The sequence below is a fragment of the Alexandromys fortis genome, unplaced genomic scaffold (assembly GCF_014885135.2).
Source record: "Alexandromys fortis isolate MF-2015 unplaced genomic scaffold, M_Fortis_MF-2015_v1.1 scaffold_0, whole genome shotgun sequence".
NCBI lineage: Eukaryota > Metazoa > Chordata > Mammalia > Rodentia > Cricetidae > Alexandromys > Alexandromys fortis.
The window spans coordinates 31103878-31116234 of NW_026067949.1; the positions used below are offsets into that span (position 1 = coordinate 31103878).

The following is a 12357-nucleotide window of genomic DNA, read 5'->3' on the forward strand; positions in this document are numbered from 1 at the left end:
GATGTTGAATGGGAGCTGGGATTTGCCGCTGGGTGGGGGAGAGGTACTGTTAAGCCCTGACATGAATTTTTTCTTCCCAGAGTGTTCTCTCTTCAGGCTGTGATATACCATTTATGTTTAGATTGTTCGCCCACTAAGATCAATGCAATATTGACCCAGCTCGATGGGTCATCCTGAGTACTTTAGGAGTACCGAGGGAGCAGACCGCAAGTGGTTTGGTGGTGGTGGTGGTGGGGGCAACTGCCTGTCGTCATGGGAACTCAACACCAAAGTCCTGCACTACTGTGGTTCTTAGAGAATATCTAAGCGGAGGTGGAGGCCAAGTCGACAGGAGTCAACCCTTGCTGCAGCTTCTGCAGCAACCCTTCTGCAGGTTTCTTCTTGGCTCTGTTCTGGGTCCAGCCTGCATGGACAAGGGAGACTTATACCTACCAGAGTGTTCCAGAAGGTGGCCCAGTAAACATGCGACTGTTAAGAATTATCATGCATCCTGAGTGTGTGGAGTGTGGGGGTGGGGGGGGGGATGTTAGTTACTTGTTGCAAGAGAATGGAGAACAGCAGCTTGAGGGAAGGGGGTTTGGGGTTCATGTTTGTGGGGAATGTGCCCATCTTGGCAGGGAGGGCATGGCTCTGGGGTTAGGTCTGTGGCAGTAGGAGCTTGCAGCTTAACTTGTTCACCTTATGACTAACCAGGAAGTAGAGAAGTGAGGCCGGAAATGAGTCCACAACCCTCAGTGGTTATAGATGGTGGTGGGAGGGGAGGGTAGAGTGAGGAGGGCACAGCAAGGGTGAAGCACGATTAATAAATATTCAGAGAGAGAAATTGGGGTTCAACCTGAAGGTCAGAAAAGCAAAATAGCCATCCACTGGCTCTTACCTCTACCTCAGTCTGAAATGGTGATCCCTCCTCCAAGAATCTCAGAATGAGATGGACTGAGAGCTGTCTCCTCCTGTTTTAAAAATCCTCTCTAGGGCTGGGATTAAAGGCGTGCACCATTGCTGTCTGGTTGCTATGGCATGCTGGTGTGGGCAACTGGGATTAAGGTGTGTGGTATCGATGCCTGGTCTATAAGGCTGCCCAGGGTGGCTGTTTCACTTTTCTGATCCTCAGGCAAGTTTATTTATTTATCTATTAAAATACAAGTGAAATGCCACTGCATGAGGGGAGCTTCTTCCCGCCCCTGGAACAGCTTACTGCTATGGCTTCACATATTCATTCCATTTGGCCCCGCCTTTCTTGATAGCAGGTTGGGTAGGGTTGGATGCATTTGTTATTGAAGAAGGGAGGCAACTAGCAAAGCTCTGCTCTGGACTGCTTTTTCTTGCGATCTAGAGAGTTGCGTGATTAAGTATCTTTATGTTACTGACCTTCCCAGAATCCCTGTTGACTGCTCTGCCTCCTTGAAGGGGGACGGTGTGTGGGATGGGGTGAATGATCTCAAACTCTGGACCCCAGAGCTCCTCCTTTCCAAAGGAAATGTTAATTAATATTTTTGTTCCTCAGAACAGTTTTGATTATTTGGTATCTCATTGGCCCTCAATTCAAATATTTCTAGATTAATTCAGATGTTAATCAAGGGAGCTTAATATATTACACATGGGCAAAATTACCTACTTCTGGAAACCTTAATATTCAACTAATTTAAGAGACGACAGTAGGCAAATGAGTATCTTTGCAAGCATAATGTAGAAATTGTTCATGCAGACCTTGATTCTGGGTGTACTGAGCGCCTCTCACCTACCTGCTCCAAGCCCTGCAATCCATTGCTGATCAATACTCCAGAAAATACTGTAAGAGCCAGTTAATAGAGAAGCAAAATAAAGAAACAGGTGGACATCGCATAAGGCTTCGCCAGGCTTCACGGGTATGAGAAACATTCTTCCAGGTCACTCCTTCCAAATGCCACTTGTGTATTCCTGTGCTTTCCCGCTGTGGACCGGAGGCAGCAGATCATAGGGGAGCTTGCTCCATGGAACCCATCGAGAAGCTCATCCCGTTATCTTTTTGCCTGGGCCTCTCGACCAGAGGGGCACTTAGATAGGTGACTCTTTCCCCTCCTTTCCCAGGGTTATCATCTGCCACTTGGGCATGAGACACTGACCCAGAACGATTCTTTCTCTCTCTGGTGGCAGAATTGCTGTCGTTTGATTTATGACGCTGCCTGGCCCCACCAGGCAGGTCATTTACAGTCAGGTCTGCTGGGGAACACCACTGACTTCCAACATGATCCTCCCCCTGTCAGGAGAACTCTTGTCTAGGGCTGGGCTCTCCAGCAAGCACCTAGCCCTGGCCCGTTTCATCACTCTGGGTGTGTGGAGGTCGGTGCCACAGGCTCTGCTCTCCCAGGTTAAACTCTTCAGGAAGCCTTTTCATTCTGTCGCTTTCTTGCAAATGCTAAGTTGACAGAAGCCATTCATTTCACTCAGAAGGCATATTGGGTTTACAAATGGCTTTGACGGTGAACACAGTAGTTCAAACTGTCCACCTGTCGCAATTGCTGTTATACTTGACAGTATTATGGGTTAGGTTTCTTTCTTTTTTAGTTTTTGCAGTGGACTTAAAATCAAAAGCTAAAATCAGGGGCTAGGGATATTGTTCAATTGGTAAAATACTTCCCTATTGTGCTCCAGTCCCTAGTATTGCATAAAACCAAGCCTAAGCACTAGGCGGGAGGGTCAAAAGTTCAAGGTCATTCTGAGCTCTGCTGTGAGTTGACACCAGCCTGAGCTGTGTTTGAAACCAACCAACAACCAAACAAAGCTGTTTTAAAATCGGGACCCTGGGAATCAGTGGTGTCCATTTTGACATCCTAGGCTAACGCTGACAGTTACGGCTAATGCTATGCATGGTTTCTTCTGTAAATAAGCTTAGCCTCCAGGGGGAAAGGAATTATGTTCTGCAAAAATTAGAATTAATAAAAGTCAAGATAATAAATGCACCGGGTTAGTACAGGAATTCAGGCTACTTAGTGACACTGACGCATAATTGCTTACAAGATTCGGTGCTAAGAAATGCTAATGCAAGTCCTTGATTTGTCGTGGTCGAAATTCTTGAGAAATCCATTTATTCTGAAATTTTCTCATGTTGATTTCAGTGTAGTTAGTGTGTGTGTAGGGGGCTAATCCTACACACACACACACACACACACACATATAAGACTTGGAGTTATCATAAACACAAAATAAAGTCACACTTTTCCCCCCCGTTGAATTTCATTATTGTAAGTCCTCTTGGGAGTGCTTACCCAAGGTGTATGTAAAAGTCAAATTCTTAGTTCTGAAAAGTTTGATGCCCTTTGGGGAAAATGGTGATGTGTTTCCCTTGCAAATGAAACTTTGGGGGAAGCATATCATTGTAAAAAGCCCAAACTTTACTCCAAAGTGCTTTCTCCATTAGACACTACTCTTTCCCAGCATCCTCTCGAAATTGGGAAAAATTCTTTGTGGGTAGGCCTCATTTCTCTTGTCCTTTTCGTACTGGGAGAAATAGTTAATAGATAGAAACCGCCCTGGATTACTGCATGGCTTGCTTATCCGGAGCCTCTGGCAGCGGTTACCACACAGGTCAGAGACTTAGGTGTCTGCCAGGAGAAGGAAATGAAAGACCAGATGCAGACATTCAGTTGAACTCATTCACTTGACTTTTGGGATTTGTTTCTCTCATTCCAATTCTGTACTTTTTGAATAAAGGACAGACTTTCTAATGGATTTCAAAGGGCGATCAGCAAAACAAATCTTTTTTATAAATTTATTTTGACTTTTAATCTCAAATATCCCTGTGAGTCTTGGAGTTATTTATATTGTTGTTGGAGAAAACGACGCTTGCTATAATGTTCATTATTGTTCAGACCTCTGAGCATCGTCTGATAGCCAAAAATGTGGTCTAAAGGGGTCATGGATAGCTCTTTCTCCAGTCTTAAGGAGTTTTCTTCAGTGGCAAGCATCAACCATGGAGGAGGGCTACTAAGGTCCACAGGCAAGGGGCCAGCACGGGCTCACCTCCCTCAGGGCAGTTTACAGAGCCGACTGGTGGTAAGCTACACTGGAGTCCACAGGGCTGGACCACACCACACTGACTCTCTGCGCCACCACAACTTCACTCCATTCCTGGAAGGGCGCTAACAGGGCGCCAGAGGCAATTTAAGAGAATGCTCAATAATGGATTATTTCTAAATCACTGCATCAAATAATTAACATCCTGCTTGGTGCTCACGTGATTATTTATAGATGCCGAAGTATGCCCAAATCAGCCAAAGTAATGAATCACCCAAAATGAAACTCCATGATGAGAAAGTTACCCTTTGACCGCATTTGCGAAGCCCAGACTGCTTTCGATGTGTTTTGGGTTATCAATAGATAGACCCTGTTACAGATGGCCAGAGCCTCGCTAGGTAGAAGCAAGCCCATCTGCCAACAGTGAAGGTGGACCTGTCAAGCCAGCCATGGAGATGGCTTCAAGACCGCCTGCCAGCCATCTGGGTTGTCCACCTGGCTGGAATCTCAGGGTCTTTGTACCAGTGTGAAGACAAGAATGGCTGCCTGCCTTCAAGGGACTGTGCAATTTGGGGGCTTGGCGTGAGTCTGCCCTTGAAGAAGGCTCCTCGTGGAGCAATGAGAGCAAAGCTAAAACTCTTTCCAGAGCTGGAGATGGCCTCCCACCCCTTAGCCGTGTAGTCTATCTGCCTTCCTCGTCCTCCTCCTCACTGATAGATTTTGGATACTGGAACCGAAGCCTAACGCTTCTGCAGGCCCTCTTGTCTCTGAGTTGCATTTCCAGCACCCTTGCTTTCTATTAAAAAGGGTGTAAGAGGGCTGGAGAGATGGCTCAACCGTTAAAGGCTAGGCTCACAACCATAAAAAGGGTGTAAGATTTTCCAGACAAGTGGCTGTCTGAACCAACATGCTTTTCTCTGTGGGGTTTTGTTTTCAAAGGCTTTTGCCTTTTAGTGCTGCTATGAGGTTGCCCCTGCAGTCAGTAGCTGCGATTCTGAAACAGTATAATAACAGTAAATAGAGCGGTCCTTCATGGAAGTCCATACCGTTTACTTGCTTCTCGAAGCTGTGGCCTTCCAAGGTGACTGGAATGTAGTAGTCACAAGTTAACTTGGCTGTCTTGTTCCAGGAGCAACTTTCAAGGGCAGAATCCATGCTTCCAAACTGAGTCTTCCCTGAGGGCAGGGACTTCCTGTTTTCTCACTGGTAAAGGACCCTGAGATTCCAGCCAGGTGGGCCACCCAGATGGCTGGCAGGCGGTCTGAAGTGGTCTACACGGCTGGCTTGACAGGTCCACCTTCGCTGTTGGCAGATGGGCTTGCCGTGTGATTTATATGCAGGCTGTTCCACAATGTAGTCGAATGTATCTGCTTATATGTTTTTAAATTCAAGCTTTTCTTACCTGAAAAGTTAGGTTGGGTAAACCCAGAAAATGTATCAAGAAGTAAAATGAAAAGCAAATTTTATGCTTACCATTTAAGAGGGTTTTTTTTTTTGTTTTCAAAAAACAGTTTTCATGGTTTCTCGTTGTTAATATTCCTTATTTATTATCTTCTTCTAGCTCGTGCGTGGGTGTGGGTGTGTCTGTCTCTCTGCCTCTGTCTGTCTGTCTGTCTGTCTGTATGTATGTATGTATGTATATGGCTGTCAGCCGGATGCCCTTGCAGAGCATACAGATTTGGTTCCCAGCACTCACATGGTGGCTCACAACCGTCCATGACTCAAGTTCCAGGGGATCAGTTGCCCTCTTCTGACCCTGTCCAGACATATACACTTGGTACACATACGTGGTACACATACATACATGTAGGCAAAATAGTCATATACATGAAATAAATAAATCTTAACACAAATGAGGTTATGCTAGCTCATATCCTGGCTTTTCAATGCTGAGCACAGATGTCCTGAGAAAGTCTTTCCCAGCCCTGTGATAGTCTTGCACAGACTCCCTGTGGTATCTCCTTCTACGGGTCTTTCATAACTCCTTTGAGCCCACGTCTGATACAGTTTTGAGACATTATATAGTACGACGGCTCTAAAATGATGAGGCTGAGTTTTAAAAGGAATCTGCCAGGAGTTTATAATCATCTTGTTTAATCTTGAATGAGTGACCTTGCCCGAGTGCGTGGAAGTTCTGAAATTGCCATCTGTCATCGTGTTTCATGTTCTTCTGTCTTCCACACACTCTCAGTTCCCAGGACCATGCGACATTAAGGAATCGCTCTCAGGTTGTCTTTAGAATGGTAGTTAATCCATCTGAAAATAGTTGCCGGTCTTTTCACATTAATCTCTTCATAGACTTCATACGTTTATTTGAGATCTGGCAGTCCTTGAACATGTTTTTATTGTCTCTTAAACCCAGCCTGAGTAATGTTTCGATGTGACTTTTAAACAGTTGTTTTAAAAAGTTATGTAAAAAATTTAATTCTAATAATTTAATTGTTTGTTTAAAATCTTTTTTTTTTTTAAACACCGTTCCCTGGCACTCACACACGTCCATCCGTGCCATCCTTGGGCTTGAACTCAGGGTGTCAGGCATGGGGACCAGCGCCTTTGCTCACTGAGCCATCTTACTGGCCCCTTGTGTGGCATTATAAAATCTCTTCAGAGAAAGAGACTAGAAGGTACTAGAAGGGCTATAGATGTTGAACTAGAAGGGAAACAGATACGGAAACGAGCCATTAACATAGAATCTGAATCTCGTTTCTTCTGAACAAAAGGCAGCAGTAGATGTGCTTCTAAACATCTTTCTCTGGCCCAGTGCTACCGCCATTCCCTTCCTCGAGACGCTCAGGGGAGTGTCTGCCAATGCCAGACCTCTTAGAGAGTGCAGTCACCTGCCTAGGCCCCTGGGCCCTTTATTGCCTCTGTGATTCCTGTGGTCTGACTGTTTAGTCCTAATTAAATGGTGGAAAAAGCCGAGAAAAATGCGTTCAGGGTGTGGCTGTAAACTTGGATGCCGATGCCCCCTGGCTCTTCCTGACAGCTGCGTGAGTGGTCCTTTTATACTGTGGACCTTCTGCTGTGTGGAAATTTCCTTTTCATTTGAGCCAGGTGTGTTTTTACATCACATTAGCCTTGTTCGTTTATAAGTGTATGCAGGGTCGCCTCTAATTCAGTGGGAATTTAAATTAATCCAAGAATAGGTACATAATTTTTGCTGTGGGCATTATGTCAATATCCTCTGAATTATGTGGCAATATGAATTACCTACTTTGCAGAGTAGAAAAATGACATTTCAACCTGTGCCTATGCGTCTTGGCAGCCCGCATATCTGCCGTGATGGGTGTTTGGGTCCCCTGCTCACATCTGGACCACTCAGCACTGAGAAACTATGGATTGAGCTCATTGGGCCTGGCTGAAGAGGCTTTTTCCAAGTAGAGACATTATTTGGGGATTCCATATTGAAACTGGGAGGGGTTCTATGTTTGTTTGAATTGTGTATGCGACCCCATGCATGTGCGTTTGCATGTTCCCATGTGTTTGCACATGCAGGTGGACAGTGTGTAGAGGCCAGAGGTTGAACATTTATTAAAGCAAGGTCTCTCCCTTGAACCTTGAGCTTGCTGATTCAGCTAGCCTAGGGAGCCAGCAAGCCATGTCTTGGCCTCCAAGTACTGAGGCTACCTGTGGGCTGCCCAGTAGGTGCTGGGGCTCCCAACCTCAGTTATCATTTCCTAGCTCTTGTCCAGCAAGCGCTTTACCATTGAGCCAGCTCCCCAGCTCCTAGGGGCTCTTTCTGGTGGCTTTTTAGAGCAGGGATTCAGTGGCCACTGGGTTTGAGCAGCCAGCGGATCCAGAAAAAAAAATTTTAGTAGTTCAAAAGGTCAAAAGAGTTTTAAATAAAATAAAGAATAAAACTCATTATTTAGGTGGGGATACCACTTCATTAATGTGGTGTTTTGTTAAAATGGGTTCTGTGTTTAAAATATATGGGTACAGGAGACCATAGTTGAAGGTTTTAGTTTTGTTTGTCATTGAACCAATTTCTGTTGTAAAATGCCTATTTTGGGGTTGGTGGAGTCCGTAGATCAGTTTGTAGAGCTTGCTTATCATGCACGAGGTGCCCTGGGTTTGATCCCCAATGTGAATGAGTGTGGTGTTGGACTTCCGTAATTTCAACAGGAGACAGGAATATTAGAAGTTCAAGGTCATCCTTGGCTCCCTAGGACATTTGAAGTTAGCCTGGGCTAGATGAGACACAGCCAGAATACCCATTGGACACATTTAGATACCCCTGAGAAGGGACAAAAGATGTTTCCAAAGTATCTATTCTGAGGATCTCTGTAACTCGTGTCTACACTATTTCCTTTAACTTGGTTTTGAAAGGTCAGCTGCAGGTATTTTGCTACTGCTTGATCTGGTCTCTGTTCCCTCCCATGCTAACAATGCGGTGGCAGAACTCACTATAGCTTCTATCCAGACCCAACTAGAATGGCGACAAATTGTTAACATGGCCACTGCATCACCATTCTGTCCCAGCAAACCCAGTTATGAAAACAGGAATCCATCCTTCTGACCACTCCCCATTTGGTCATTTTTGGGGACCCGAGTCTGTCCCCTCTCAGGCTGATTATAGACTGTGGACAAACTATTCCACACGGGAGCTGGTTAAGGTGGGCGGGTCCAGAGATCTCTGCTCAGAGCCACTTCCTTGCAGGAGACCAAATAGAAGGTGAGTCTCCCAGCTTCCTTCTGTGTGCCTGCGGCCTCCCAGTGCTGGCTGCCAGCTCTTGTTATATGTACCACATTCTTAAAATTAATTTTGTTCTTGCTTTCCACATGGACCTGATGGTAGTGAGGAGAATATTTTTCAAAATCACCAATCTGCAGGGTAAACCAGTGTTTAGGATTTTAATTGCATGAGCAACAAATTCTCACATTTCATTAACAAATGGCCGCCTACAGGCTGATTGCTGTTGTTGGGGGCGCCGGATGGCTTAAGTCTGCGATGCTGTTCAAATGGAAAAGGCTAGTTTAAAAGACCTGCACAAGAAACGTGTAACTTAGACACTTCTTAGGCTTATCAAAAACCCCAACTTGGGAGGAATTAGGGAATGTGTCATTTGGTAGCCTACTTATTTCAGAATGTCTAAGAAGCTGCAGCTCTGACTTAACCTGCAGAATTGCACGAGTTATGTATCTTTAGCAGTGAAATGCATATTTAATGCCGTACATGGTGCATTGAGCCACTTATAAAATGCAGATAAGCTCAGATTTTCATTTGAGGAATCAGGTCTACCTAGCTCATTCTTTATGCATTAAACGTTCTCCTAATACAACCTGCCATGGACAGCCCACGCTGGACCATTGTGCCTTAGCCTTTTCAGAACGAGATGTCACACCACCAGTATTGAGGACAGGGCTGGGACTAAGATTAAGTAAGGGAACAAAACTGTAGGAGGAACTCACACACTGGTCCCCGTGTGCACCTTTGGATTGTTGCACGCTGGCTGCTGCTCTGACCCCTTCTGGCCCTGGCCTCCGTTGAGGGTTCTTTAAGGTGCTTTATTTAAAAAACAAAACAACAGCAACAGAACCACACAAAGTGCTGACTCAGGTCTTTAGCTTGCGGAGGAAGCTGGGGGTTGGAGCAACAATCTTCATTTAGCTTCTCTCAGAGAGTCTAAGGCACATTTAAGGTTTAGGACCTGCTGAGACCCAATAGGGCAAAAGGATTCAACTAGCCTCAGGCAACGACCCACCTGGGAGAGGAGCTTTAAAAAACAAAACACCACCACCAAAACCGACTCAGTTAATCAACGTGGGAACAAGTAGTCCAGCCGGACCACAGCATTGCTGGCCTGGTCCAGCCATTACGTAACTGCTACCAGGTGTCGCGCTAGAAGGCTTGGATCCTAGAGAACGCTTGTCACTAAATGTCACTAAAGCGAAGGATAATTGATGGTTCGTGTTTGCGCTGTTCCAATTTTTTAATGGAAAGTTTTTATGCAGTCATTTTCAGCTCATTGTATGACAAAAAGGTAGGAAGAATAAAGTAGAAGCAATCTATATGCCTTCTAGCCGGTGTCAACACTATTAATGTCATAAAGTATCCTTTTAGCATTTAGGGATTCTTTCTTCCATTGCGCTAACCCGAGAAAAACCCATCTTAGGACATGTTGACCTAAGGGAGGACAAGTGACAAAATAAGTAGATCCCTAAAGAACTTGAGATGTTCGAGTCCTGCCATCTTTGCCCCCTCTTTGTGTTCTTCCCTACTTATTGTCAGTGTCAGTATTTTTTTTTTAACTCCATGTGTCTATGCGTACCTGTAGATTTCCTGTCTTTTGCTTCCCTGTCTTGAGAATAAGGGGACGAGGTCTCCTGGTCAGGAAAGCCTCAGTAAGACTCTTCTCCCAGTTATCTCCTTGTCACATCAATCATTTGTTCCCTTGGGTGGTCTCATATTCATCCACCAGCTCTTGCTGCCACCAGACCTCCATCACTAGTCTAACATGTCACTCTGGCCATTGAGAGTCGATGGAGGAGGCAAAGCATGAATGAGCTTGAATAACAAAATCGGGTGTTCCTCAGAGCCCCAGGAACGGGGATAGCGACCTGCTCACTTGGCTTGAGAGAAGTGTGGGGTCCCCTGAGAAAATGAAGATGACTCTTGAGTTGAATCTGAAGATGAGAGAAGTGTGGGGCCCCCCGAGAAAAGGGCGATGACTTCTCTGGAGAGGCCCACCGTGTGGCTCCTGCAGTCTCCAGGAAAATAGCATTCTCCTAAGAGCCCACTGTTGTTTTGTGTCCTACTTTTCAGCCTGATCCCACAGTTGCCCGTGATAATTAAATGAAACTTGCCAGATGGATGCTTTCGCAAGACGATGGCTCGTCTTCTTGCTCTATTTGCGAAAGCTGGCATTAGATCCAAATTCTCAAGGATGTTCCTACCTTGAGGATGGCTTTGGAGAGTAGTGGCTCTTTTGTGGTGTTTGCCAAATGGCCTGCCATCAGCAGGACCAGGTTGAGTGGCAGGTGGGTGTGTCATGCATGTGGACACCGATCTCTGCCAACCCTTCTTGCCTTCGAGGAGGTGGGGTGCTGAGCGGTGGCTCTCAGAGATGTCATTGATCATGGTTGCTTCCTTTGGGGGAAATGAAGTCCCATCAGTCTTTCTGTCTCTGATCTTGTGACTAGTTCATGTGTAATTGATGTTGAAATCCCCGTGCTTCAGCTTAAAACACACTGTCACGCTGTCCTAAAGAAACAATTTACAGAGCATTAGAGGGAGCTTGAAGGGTGTTAAATATTGTCCACCTAGTCTGTAGTCAGCTTGCTTGATTGGGGAGCATAGCATTCCAATAGAAAGCCAGATCAGTAATAACAACAACAACAGCAACAAATGCATCATTATATATCTGTGAGTCATTCTTGGTTCTTTTTTTAAAAAAACATTTATTATATTTACTTAGTTGTGTGTGTTTCTGGGCAGTGTTTGTCATGTGCCTCAGCATGCTTGTGAAAGTAAGAGTGTACAAATACCACCCTGTGCACATGGAGGTCAGAGGGCAGCTAGTGGCAGTCCGTTCTCCCCTTCCACCACGTGGGGCCCAGGAATCAAACCTACCTGCTGGGACATCTCAACATCTCAACATTCTTAGGTCTTTGCCACACTTACTCATCACCCTGCAAGGTGGTCACCATGGTTCCCTTTCTATGAATGAAGAGTTAGGAGAGGGATACAGAAGCTAAATCCGTTGGGATTGTCCACTACACCCTGCCTTGCCGGTTCGTGTAGCCTGGGCTCATCTTCAGTGATTTCGGTGACTGTCACCTGCATACTATTGACTCTCTACTGCATTCGTCCTCACTCAGAGGACTAGCGCTGAGAATATCGCCCTCAGAACCATGCGGTAGAAGTTCATCTTTTCACTTGAGAAGTAATTTCAAGAACTTGAATTTGTTGAATATCAATTGATTATTGTAGTTACACAGGACTGTCGAATTAGAGTCTTCCTGCTGGTACAATTTATGTTTTTGCTGATTGTACTTGGGCTGTAGATATATGTGTGAACAAAACTCTGGGGCTGGTTTCCTCTTCCATTTTCTGTCTGTGTTTCGTGTGAAATAAAGGTTTAGATGCTCGTACTGCCCTTCACTCTCAAGATTTAGCTTTACCGTAAGTATAGCAATCCCATTCTTTTATCAGCGCCACCTCTTGTACTTCTTAAAAGGAGAGTATAGCTTCTATTTTTCCACAACAACTCCTAATTTCATCCATCCCAGTGCCTAGAATTTGGCATGAAGTCTCTGGGCAGGTGGCGTGGCTTGAACTCCTGTTGACAAGGAGTCTACGTTTAGGATGCTGACTGTCGACCTGAAGAAGCCAGTCAGGTTGCTCTTGGCAGCCTCTTGCTA

The 12357-nt window shown here is 45.3% G+C and overlaps 1 protein-coding gene across 2 annotated transcripts in view; it reads left to right on the forward strand.

Annotated features, from left to right (window-relative positions):
* The window catches only part of Kit (KIT proto-oncogene, receptor tyrosine kinase), a 76617-nt gene that overhangs the window by 47339 nt on the left and 16921 nt on the right, over window positions 1-12357 (forward strand). The window lies entirely within an intron of this gene.